This window comes from Amblyomma maculatum, chromosome 4, assembly GCF_055883805.1.
Source record: "Amblyomma maculatum isolate TAMU_Amacu chromosome 4, ASM5588380v1, whole genome shotgun sequence".
Taxonomy (NCBI): Eukaryota; Metazoa; Arthropoda; class Arachnida; order Ixodida; family Ixodidae; genus Amblyomma; species Amblyomma maculatum.
The window spans coordinates 36,507,188-36,518,748 of NC_139347.1; the positions used below are offsets into that span (position 1 = coordinate 36,507,188).

At 45.0% G+C, this 11,561-nt stretch overlaps 1 pseudogene; it reads right to left on the reverse strand.

Annotated features, from left to right (window-relative positions):
* Positions 1–8,611: 8,611 nt before the first annotated feature.
* LOC146190711 (very long chain fatty acid elongase AAEL008004 pseudogene) lies at positions 8,612–10,175 on the reverse strand (annotated as a pseudogene).
* Positions 10,176–11,561: the final 1,386 nt, after the last annotated feature.

An 11,561-nucleotide genomic window follows, 5' to 3' on the forward strand; every position in this document is an offset into this window, starting at 1 on the left:
CTGCGGTTATTTTATGGCGGCTGCTGGCTATCATGGTGGGAGTGCAGATGACGGCTGCCGTAGCTACCAATCAGTAAAGGACTCGTGCGAAAGTGTGTCATTTTTTTTTGTCCTGTTTCGATTGGCGCAGCCATGACACAGAAAACCTACAGGCCCTTAAGCGCTATTGCAACAGGTCACAGCACGTATGGTTTATGATGATAAAGCAAACATTCCATTATAATGCAAATATAACGAAAAATGTTTGTTTAGTTGATGCGTCGTAGTGGTTGGTCAGAAAACTCCACGGGACGGGAAGTTAGAATAAAGTGACGCTACATATATTTCTTTTACTATACTCGACCCACGCCGTTTTCTCAATATGTGCCATTAGGACGTCAAATTTTGCGGTCTTTTCCATTCATGACTTTGGCACAATTAAACAACTCGCGCAAGTGATTTCCTTGGGTGGCCAAACGTTGCAAGAAGCCAAAAACATTCACTAAAATGGCAATTACAGCAGAGGTTCGAGCAACCATGTTGATTAATTGGTACGATGTGCAGCAAATTGTAAGCACGTGAACAAGTTGGTGTACATGTCAGTACACGTTCAAGAACACAAGGCGCCCTAATTATTTCAAACTTTACAATAAAGTGCCTCATTATTAGCGGATGTGCAACGAAAGGGTGCTCATCCCCACATACTACATAACCAACAAAATAGGTCATGTATTTATGGTGCATCACATAGATTTGTAAAAAAGGGGAAATAATCCCTGTAAGCGCAGTCGAAATTGCAGCACATCGACATTGGCCCCTCCTCAGGTAGCGTTAACCCATGGTATCTGCTATTAGGAAGAAGCCATAAAGATGGCGTGTTTTCAATCAGCAGTTTGCCGTGTAATTTACAGTGCTTAGAGAACGATGAACAGTTCTTTTTTACAAGTCTAAGTCCCGCTTGGTAAAGACGCATGTCACAGAGAAGCACTACGGATAAATTTCGCCTGCAGAAGCTATTGCTCTATTTTATTAATTGTTAATTACAATTATTAACTCCTTTTAAATAAAGTCTTCGATTATTTCAGTACAATTATATTCGACATAAGCTAGCCAATGATATATATGACTTAATAATGTAGCAGAAAGTTCAATTTTTAATCACAGTTAAATAATAATGGCCATAAATTGTGTCCCACAATTTATGCCCATTGCAACTATATTTGCAATGGGCATAAATTCCATTCACTACTCCAGTGCAACTATATTTGACATAATATTTCCAATGATATAACACTTGTGGCTTTCCTTTGGTTTCCTTTGTAGGATGAGGACCTAGAAGACAAATTTTAAACATGTTTTTCTCTGCAGTTTTAATTACGCGCTTTTAGTGGCTTTTATGCAAGAGCGAGATTTTGTTCTGTTCATACGGGCTTACCTGCGCTGATTGCACCATAAAATACGTTTATAATCCAATAAACTCTTATATATTTCTTTTTCGTGGCAAGCAAGGGACTACATTTCTGTACTGTTGCAGTAGACCCCACTGTTGACCAGTAAACCACTATTGACTGCGTCCTCTTGACAAAGCAGAATCCCTCTGTGACTACTCCTCTATTTTACTGACGACATCTTCTTTCTAAAACAGAGGTGCTATGTCTGAAGCTTTTAGTTTGATAAACTTCTGGGTCAAGCTCTAAAACTATTCGGCCCACTTCCTTCGTTGAAATCTAATCTTGCTCGTGTGGTCTTCACTTGAAAAGAAATCAGTTCCTTGTAAATTTGCAGACAGCCGAGAGCTTGTCTTGGAATGGCAGGGTTTTTGCAATCAAAGGCCACGTTCCCTCTTAAAAAGCATTGCAACTTCCTCAGCCTCTGCTCTGTCTCGATAATATATCAGCAGCAATCTTGTGTTACTCAGAGATACAATTGCCAAAGTCGTGACCCCTTATTTTCGCCGTGATCGAGAATACCAAAAATGAAAACAGTGTTGCCACCAAGATCTATTTCAACACCATCACGACACTTTCGCATCTTAGAAGATGGGCAAATAAGTTTTCGGGGTAAGAAGCAAACTTCTTGACCTCGTGTTTATTCTGAAGTATTATTAATTGTCACATCTTCCACCGCCACTGCACAACTTTAGCAGTAAGTTTGGCAAGATCTTAATCTGGATGTAGGTTGTCGTCTGGAAAGGACCCATCTCCATTCAGTATTTCACATTGAATCTGCTGCGCCACAGGTGTTGCCATTATTACATCAAATATTGTTTATTCGCCCAGTAGATGCAGGTCCTGTATTTCGCGGTACAACACTTGCGAGCCATATAAAAATCTGTGAACAAGATAATGGCATATTACAACATGCCGCGTTTAAAGGTCCATACTCCAACCAACTTCAGGCTCTGTAAAGGATTTTTTTTTTTACTAGCAGGATAGCAAGCTTTTCAGCTTACAAAAATACACTGCTTAAATTGTTGCAGATTTCGCTTTTTTTTTTTTGTACGCTCTTGAAGAGACATCAGTAGTATCGAACATATATATACAAATTCGATACTATAATTCACTCTTGACAAAAAGGAAAGTGTGGGTGTAATTGGGTCATAAATATATTTTTATTTATTTATTTATTTATTTATTTATTTATTTATTTATTTATTTATTTATTTATTTATTTATTTATTTATTTATTTATTTATCTGTTTATTTATTTATTTATTTATTTATTTATTGTACCCTCAGGGCCAAAGGCATTACAGAGGGGAGTGGGTTAATTAGGATACAGAACAATGAATATAATACAGTGAAAACCAAGTAGTACAAAATAAAATTCCTCCAGAATAAAACAAACAACATTCACAAAGCGTAAATAACATAAAATCAATGTGCACAACACAGTGGAAACAGATATAACATATGACCAAATTCCTTCAACTGCAAAGATACACGATACAAAACAAAAACATGTTTGGACGTTTGGACGTGCCACAGTTTGCAGTCTTTTCTTGGTCAGCAAGCTGTGGCAAGTGCTGTACTGTTCCCGTCTAACTGCAAATGTTGCATAGGGCGTTTGCAGTATTTCTGTAGGGTTCCTCCTCGGAAATGACAAAGCGGACTATACCTGTTTCGACGAGTACGCGGCTTATGCCACTTAATTGTACGGCAGTTAGTCAAACATTTTATTTTATTTAAGGACGCTAGGGACCCCTTTGTACGTCCTCTTATTCAGCAGAGACTGGGCAGAGTTTTCTCCGAATTGGTCGTTATATCAAATTTTATTCAAGGAACTACTTGTGAACATTTGTAACAAGTTGTACAGCTTGCCATTTTCTTTATATACGGTTTTCATCAAACTTTCTTACTCATGTGACAAGAAAAAGACTTCGCAGCGATATATGTGATTCACTGTTTCCTCCACCATTGTATAGGACTATGTACAGTGCAGGCGCAGGTTAAGATATTCTGAAATGAATTTTAAAAATGGGCATTACTCCTGCAGCCAACATGTTCCTTTTTAGACTGTGTAGTGGATTGCTGTTTAACTCGTGGTAGCAAGAAAAAGCATTTTGTGCCTCGGGGAGTCCACTGTATTCTATGCAAAAAGGATGAAACTATTGAGCATGTTTTCTTGGACTTCTGGGACGCATAATATTACGCGAAAGATGCCACAACGTCAACAAGCCACTTGACTTCTAAGGACGCACGCTGTGACATTGGTATTCGCAACTTTCACGTACAGTGCCGCCGCCACGCGGCCGCTTCCGGTACCGCCCTTGGGGGGATACTCGGAGAACGGCTCGTGCTCCTCCAGCTTAATTGCTGCTGCGCCTCCCGCGAAAATTCTTTGCGTGGAGCTCGGTACTGCAGCTCCTGTAGTGTGTAACTGCTTTTCGAGTTGAATTTGGCTCGCAGCCATGACAATAGATTATTAATATAACTTGTATTTTGGTGTGTGGGGCACATAGTAGGAGGGGAAAACATAAAAGCAGTCGAATCTTCCATACACCGATGTGTTCTGACTGCACGGTAAAAGGCGGGATAAACTTGCACATGTTATCTCCAGATTATATGTCCCGGAAGGAGAGGATAATTAAGTTAAGATCTTGGTAAGATCAAGTCGGTTACTTTATCGTGAAAAGCATCGTGATAAATCCTGGTCGACGAAGAAACACCCCCTTAGTGGCAGTATGAGCGGCGTAGCTATCTCATTTCTGGGATTATGCATGAGTCTCGTTTTTCCTTGCCACTCTAAACTCTGAGCAGAACCAAGTTTCGCAAAAAAAAAAAAAAAAAAGACTGCGACTAAAGCAATGGCGGTTTTCGGTGCGCATTTCTGATGTGAGAAGTTAGACTGGCGTAAGTTGCGAGCCATACGTAATAACATTTTTGACTGCCGACCATTTCATGGCCCACACATGTTCGAGAAGTTAAGAATGTTTGTTTCCTACCCGGCTGAGTGAATACAGTGTTTGCAATCAGCAGCTGCCAGATGAACGCTAAATTAGAAGCTTATATTGAACGTTACGGAGCATACACTCACAGTCCATATTCGGACTGTTCTCAAAGCCGGCGCTCTAGCTGCCTTGCTTTTCAAGTAGCTGTTCCCGAAAAAAACGTTTGTGTCAGCACTAGGTCATCACTTGCGAAAGTCAAAATCACTGCCTATCAGAGGTGCTGCAAAGAAAAAAGAAAAACAGGTTGGTTAAAGCGATCACAGTAGACCATCATTATTACCTTGTAGTGATGTTTCCTTGTGCCCAGACAAAGTAGTGCGTATTTCGATGCGACGGCGTATATTTTGAAGTGAAGGAAAAAATTTGCCCACATAAAATGCGGGGTTGGCCACTCGGCATACATGTGCTACGCGCGTGAATACGCAGCACGACTTCTTGAAATGCTGCAGTTCGCGAGTGCCCGTGATCCCTGGATAAAAGTTGAAAGTTTTATCTATATTCATGTTTATTCTGTCCCCGTCGAACGTTTCTCTGCAGCACTTAGTGGCGCGATTAGAGTCGCCTGGGAACCTGTCGTACTTGCGCACAACACAGTCAGCATGTAGGATGTTTCACGTACCTGACCCGCCACACTTGAGGGGTCCTTTGTATCGCACCCTGCAACGCATGCTCACAAAAGGCTTGCATACGCTGACTGACAATACCGTGCATACCTTCGCACCCCAGAACACTCGCGCGAATATTTTAATGCAGCTTCAGGAAACGTAGCCCAGCGGCCCAGCACAATACACTTGAAGCCTGACAGCCGGATCCCCTCAAGGGCAGCCATATTGGATTTCCAGTGGCGCCGCCTATAGCCCGTGAAAGTTGCGAATTGCCATCGGCTCGTTCAGCAGGCACTGTCCCCACAAACATCGACTCCACTTCAAACCGAGGCCGTCAAACTCCCATCTCGATTCGCGATAGCTGCTGTTAGCGGCATGACTGTGGTTGCAACAATGATAGCGTCGTAAGGTTGCTCCCTGGACTTATTTTTTCATCGGAGAACTTGGTTGTGTTACGCGAGCTGTAGCCGTGGTGGAGGGCTTGGCGAAGGAGCTGTCACTCAATACCGAGTGTTCATCAACGGATCTTTAGCAGCGTGTGATCGACACCGTTCAGTTTATTGTTAGATAGTATCCGGTTTGAGGTCGGGTTCGTCATAGGAGCATAAATGTTCGGATATGTAAACATATTCCACGACTGTGGAAATAAAAAAAAAAAAAAGCGCGTTCATTGCTCTCGCACTGGTTTAGCTATTGTTGCTTTGCCACCCCCGTGTACTCGCTGTCACCCGCCCATCGTGGTACGGGGAACGCACGTGAACCGGGGCGTCGCCCCCGCCGTGGGTGCGTTGCTTTCCGCAGAATAAGGGGGGGGGGGGGGGGGGGGGGCTACAACAAAAGGGCCTCTGCAGGTGCCTCTAGAGAGCCTCGCGGAGTCAGTAACGCGTGTTCTTTTGTCCCATAAAGCCCATCTATCCAGTGTCCATCAGCCTTCCAAAAGAAGGCCTGGGTTACTTAGGGTACCTCGATGCGCGCGCGCATCAAGGCACACAGGAGCAAACGCAGCTGTAAGCTGGCATGTCTGGATGGGGCGGGGCGCAGGGGAATGGGCAGAAATTCCAGGAACGGTGATTCGCTTTGGATGCCTGGGCCAAAACGAGTCAGTTTGGGTCGTGGTATGAATCATGAGGGATGCGGACTTGTTACAACGCGCTTTAGATAGGTGCTTGTAAAATATTGCTTTATTTCATGTCGAAATCTATGTATGGCGGTCCTGAAGCGCGTCTTTGTCATTGACGGGAACGACAATTTGGCAGGGAGCAAGAAACCTGAAATTTACTCTTTACGTTTTTGAAGGACTCAGGGTTGAGTTCTAGACTTGAGTATGCTCTCTACACCTTAGACTGATTTCCTTGGCGCCCTTTCTTTCCTTTTTTCCATTTGTTCCCTCACCAGGTGTAGGGTAGCCTACTGGGCATCGCCTGATTAACCTCCCTGCCTTTCTATTCTATTCTCTTTCCCTCTCACTATTTACGTTGTTATTGCAACCATGTGCTGCAATATTGACACTTGAGCAGCACTCCAGCTATGGACGCATCTCCTAGAATGTGCAACTGTTGCCTTGTTGGCCATTATATTGCCAAGCTCCACCGCCTTGCATAGCTTTTCTAGGTCATGTCACCGGGGATCCAAACACGAAAGTGAACACATTTTCTCGTTTCGACAAATATATATACATACACACACACACATATATCTGTGTGTGTGTGTGTGCGTGTGTGTGTGTGCGCGCGCGATGGGCTCTGTTCGTAAATGGATAACGCAGTCGCACATGACCGCTTTGCTTTTTGTTGGATTAGAATGCTAAAACTGGAAGCAGGATATCGCAGGCGGCTTATGATGTTTCTCAACACACGTTCAGCAAAGCAAGAAGAAAGGAACTTAGTACATAGCTGACGGCTGGAGGCAGTTGCAATATCTTTCCTCTTCATCGAACATCACAGGAATAGTTGCAACTGTGATTGCGCCACGTGGTTGCGTATAAGAGGTAGGAAGGAAAGTGGACCGCGGCGTTCCGATTTAATCTTTATAGCGAGGGCAATTTAGGAAATAAATAACCGGCACAGCTGCTTGGAGCAAAAAGTTGGCTGCCTCATCCACTGTGCGTTGGGGTGCGAACACGTTTGTTCATTCTGGCGACACGACACCGAACGCGGCTCGTCTGCACTGCGAATATGAAACTTATAAACTGCGTCTCAGTGCAAAAACAACGCGTGCTTATGATAAGTGCGCCGATAAAGCAGTGGTCCAGCGTTTTTTGCGCCAACTTTCCTGTTTGTCGCGATGTACGGTTGTACTCACGAAAGAGCAGACTTGTTTAGCTTGTTTATTGATCCACGGGTTCCTTTCGCATGCGGATTCCTGCGTGATGCATTTATCTACGCAGACATCCCACTGCGCACGTGGGCGACGTGATCGAGCGATAACCCGCGAGGCGTTTCCGACAAACATTACTGTGTCAATTCTTATTTCGCATCTCCAGGCGGAGTTGTGAACTTAATTCGATGCTGTACAGTTCTCCCAAGCTGCAAAGAAAACAATATAGCCAGGAGAAGAGTTTTTAATCGCATCATTTATCAACACTTGTGGGCCCAACTCCGAGTCAAATACAGCTGTCTACCTAAGCATTGCTAAGCATCATACCTAGTTGCGTAATAAATCAATCATGCCCGCAACAGCAGGCAATTATTTGTTTGCTTCTTTCGTGCTTTTTTTTTTTTTTTAACTAAACGGCTATTTCCGATTCTGAGAGCCGGCATTAGGGTTGGGTAATTCGCTCCAGAAACCTTCTTTTCTGTAATCATTCCCCGTGTTATCTTAGTAGGAATGTATCAATAGCGTTACGACGACGCTCATCACCCCCTCAAGATGCGCAAGGACGAATCATTTTAACCGAGTCCCTGCTTGTACGATCCGAATGCAATGATCCAAACCAGTGGCACGTACACATTTTAACTAGATAATGTGCTTTCGTATCAACTTAATTATCCGTACATCTGCATGAATGCCATTAGTTCATGTTCCCGGCTTCTTGCCTAATATGTCACAAGAAAATACGTCGTGTTGGGGCACTTGACAAACCACTGCATAGGTTGCCCCGCACGACAATGAAAAAATACATTTGTTAATTTCGGTCACAGTGTTTGGTGTTCTTAACAAACGCAATTTTCATCCTTTAATTTGCCAAAAATCAAGAACCAGAGGTAAGGCTTTGGTAGCCATCGCGCAGCAACAAAATCTTTTTTTTTTTTTCTTAAAACCGTCGAGGCGCAAAAGGAAAGTAATTTCGGATGCGGCCTGTTCCTTAAGGACAGAAATAATTCAGGACAAGACAATGGAGCCAATTTTCGCAACGCGGGGACTATAAGGTCGTGCAGTGTGCGCCTCTAACGTGACCGAAAGGCTCTCGGACGCGTCCTGCTAAGAACAAAGGAGAGTGATAATTGCAGTGATAGGCAACTGTTTCCGGGAGAGGCTCGCCAACATAAAAATGTCTCCGACGACAGCCAGAGGAGCACAATTTCGCATGGCGGACAGGAAGCATATGAAGACATTGGTCTAGTGCGTGTACCGTTAGAATGTTGAGTCGCTTTATTGCAGTTTCCTTGAAAAATAATACACACCTTCACGCAAGGTCTGAAGAGAGGCGTTTGAATACAATGCATATTCAAGCTACTTAACGCGCAATGTTTAAAAGAACAGTTCCGAAATATTCCTTGTCTGGAGTACCTTGTTAAATTCATAAACAACACACGCAGTCACGCACGCCCACTGGATGGTTCTTCACTCAAACACCAGTACATCTACTGCCATTTTCGCAGCATTATCACAGAATGTCCACAAAAGTGAATACACAAGGGAGTGCGTCTTGTCTTCTTACTCTTGTAGGCAGAAGTGGCGGAGATTCAGGATTGGAGCTCTCTTTAGGACAAATTTTTCCTCAGCCGCAAATGCTTAGAATACTGTATGTCAGCCAAGTTACTGTCTTGAAGCTGATCTCGGTTGCAACTGATTTTTTTTATTGATTCTTTTTGTTTGGCTCTCCGAAACAGATAGTGGAAAACCATGTCTTCCTGCTTCAGTGTCCCATCCTTATAATCATCAGTTGTCGCATGTATGCAGGTTTTGACAGTATTCGCTCTCTGAAACAGTCCTCGTAACAGCTTAGCATTCACTTACACACTTAACTTGGCTCTTTCTCTGCACGCTGCATGAGGCAAATAAGCTATATTAAAGACACTTCCGCACCCTTAACCACAAAAGCCAACCTTGTTTCCGATTTCACCTCTGCTCTGAGTGTACGAGTTCACGTAAAACATCACGAACAAGAAGAAGAACAGAGCTGCCTGACCGAACTCCAGCCAGACGAACAGAGGCACGTAGTTGCCCTTGGCGAACAGCAGACACACGGCGTGAACGAAGTAGAGCACGAATTGGGCTATTTGCACGAGGGTCAGGTACCGTTTCCACCAGAGCCACTTCCTGAAGGCAGGTCCGAGCGCAGCCAGGAAATAGTACGTGTACGAGCAGATGTGCACGGTCGCGTTGACGCACACGACGAACATGGTGTGCGACTGAGCAGCGTAAGTCACGTTGATCCACACGTTCCAGGCGACGATCACGTGGTGCACGACGTGCAGGTTGGTGATCTGTTCGTTCTTGCGGCGCAGCACGTAGAACACAGTGCTGGTCAGCTCAGAGAGCTTGAACAGATACAACCACCAGGAGAGCCGCACGATCTCCAGGCTGGCCGGGGCATCGCTGACGTCCAGGTCCTGGAGAAACGTGTAGCCTCTGTCCCAGTAGGCGAGCTTGGCGAAGCGAAGCGCGAAGAACGCGCTGAAGACGGCGCACAGGAGATTGTAGACGAGAATGCAGGGCTTTAGGTCAAAAGGCTTGCGCTTGGACATCCATCGGGGCCCAGCGACCTTGACGAAATAAACGTAGGCCGCCGTGATGACTGCCACGGGCAGCGGGCTGCCGGTTAGCGGCCAGCCCTCGGTTCTGCGGTCGCGCAGAGGGAACCAAGGAGTTCCTGCTCCGCCGAAGATGGCCGAGTGAGATGCGATCGTCGCCATAGTCCTATTCGAGCGTGCCTCTTCCCACAACGCGCCTCACTGGCGCCCGTGAACTCTGCACTAGAGCGTGTGCTGCCTCCGCCGTCCACAGAGGCTGTTCTAACCAAGTTCTACACGGTCGTGGTGAGAGAGGATGAGCGAACGGGGCAAGGAGGCCGGTGTCCCAGCGCGAAGCCTGCTCTCTCACGCACATGGCGAGGGCCCCGTTCGCCATCTCGTTTGAGGAACGCGAACTTGGCCTACCGCTCCTTTCTTGGCATTTGCATTCGTTGCTTCCAACAGGAAGGAGAGGGGTGTTGTTGGAAGGGCCGCGCACTTCCAACCGCCTCTCCCCCTCCCTTGTCCCCAGGACCTCTCCGCTTCCTTTGACGGCTGGGTTCGTCAAATACGTTCGCATTTTTCCTCCTCTCTTGTTGGTCTTGATTCGGCGTCTGATACGTTCGTGCTGCTTTAGACACCATTGCACTGGGCCAGGGTTAGCGAACCAACAAGGAGTCGGCCGGTGACAAATTCCCAGGTGCGCTTGCCTGAATGAAATACTAGTTGGCGGCATGAGCAGTCGCTTTTTCCTCTCTCTTTTAGAAGCAGTTCTTTTTCTCGTGTTTGTCAATCTGGGTTATTTTCGTTAAAAGGCTAGCACGTACGAGTCTCCTTATTCTCTGTGGAGTTCCGAATCCAGATTAAATATTGCAGGTTTACATTCCCCTTTCGATTTGAATGATCCGTATAAAAAAAAAAACGGAAATAGAAGAAATGTGAAAATGTCCGTCATTGCGTTCACAAACATTTTCATGTTCTCGACATGCTGCTTGGTGCACCATCTTGTCCAATGCCCGACAGCGATTAATAATCTCACTTTGTCCTGGGTACGCATCTACAATGCCCGGTCTTGTAGCACTTCGCCTCCTCTTGTCATGCATGTGAATTTTCGAAATGAAGCGAATGAAGTGAATTTTCAAAATGAAAAGAAAGTTAGCCTACATGGGATTAACACATTATCGTTCATAATTTGATGTAGACTTTTTTTACTCACTGAAAGAAAAAGGGGGGCGGAGGGGTGTTAAATAAGCTAAGAATAGCAGAAAGTTCAGCTAGTGGCAGTACTTCATTGTCAAAAGGTGCGTAAAAAGACAATACAGACTAAAACAAGCGTGCGGACAAGGAGCGCAGGTCTCGTCCGCTTCCATTAGTCTGTTTGTCTTCTTACGCACTGTTTCAAACTTCTATTTCACAATGTGCTGTAAAATATTTCGAATAATTTTCAGTAACTTTCTGCAACCACATTTGGGGTGCGTTCATTACGCTAGTAAATATTACTGTGCTGAAGGTACTGGCACAAATCAGGCGCACTGCGGCATTGCACGACGAGAATCCTGCGTTACGGGGAGCTCCAGTGAAAAAGAGAGTGCCAGCGCTGTATAAAAAGTTATCTGCGCCTGCGTGGTGATT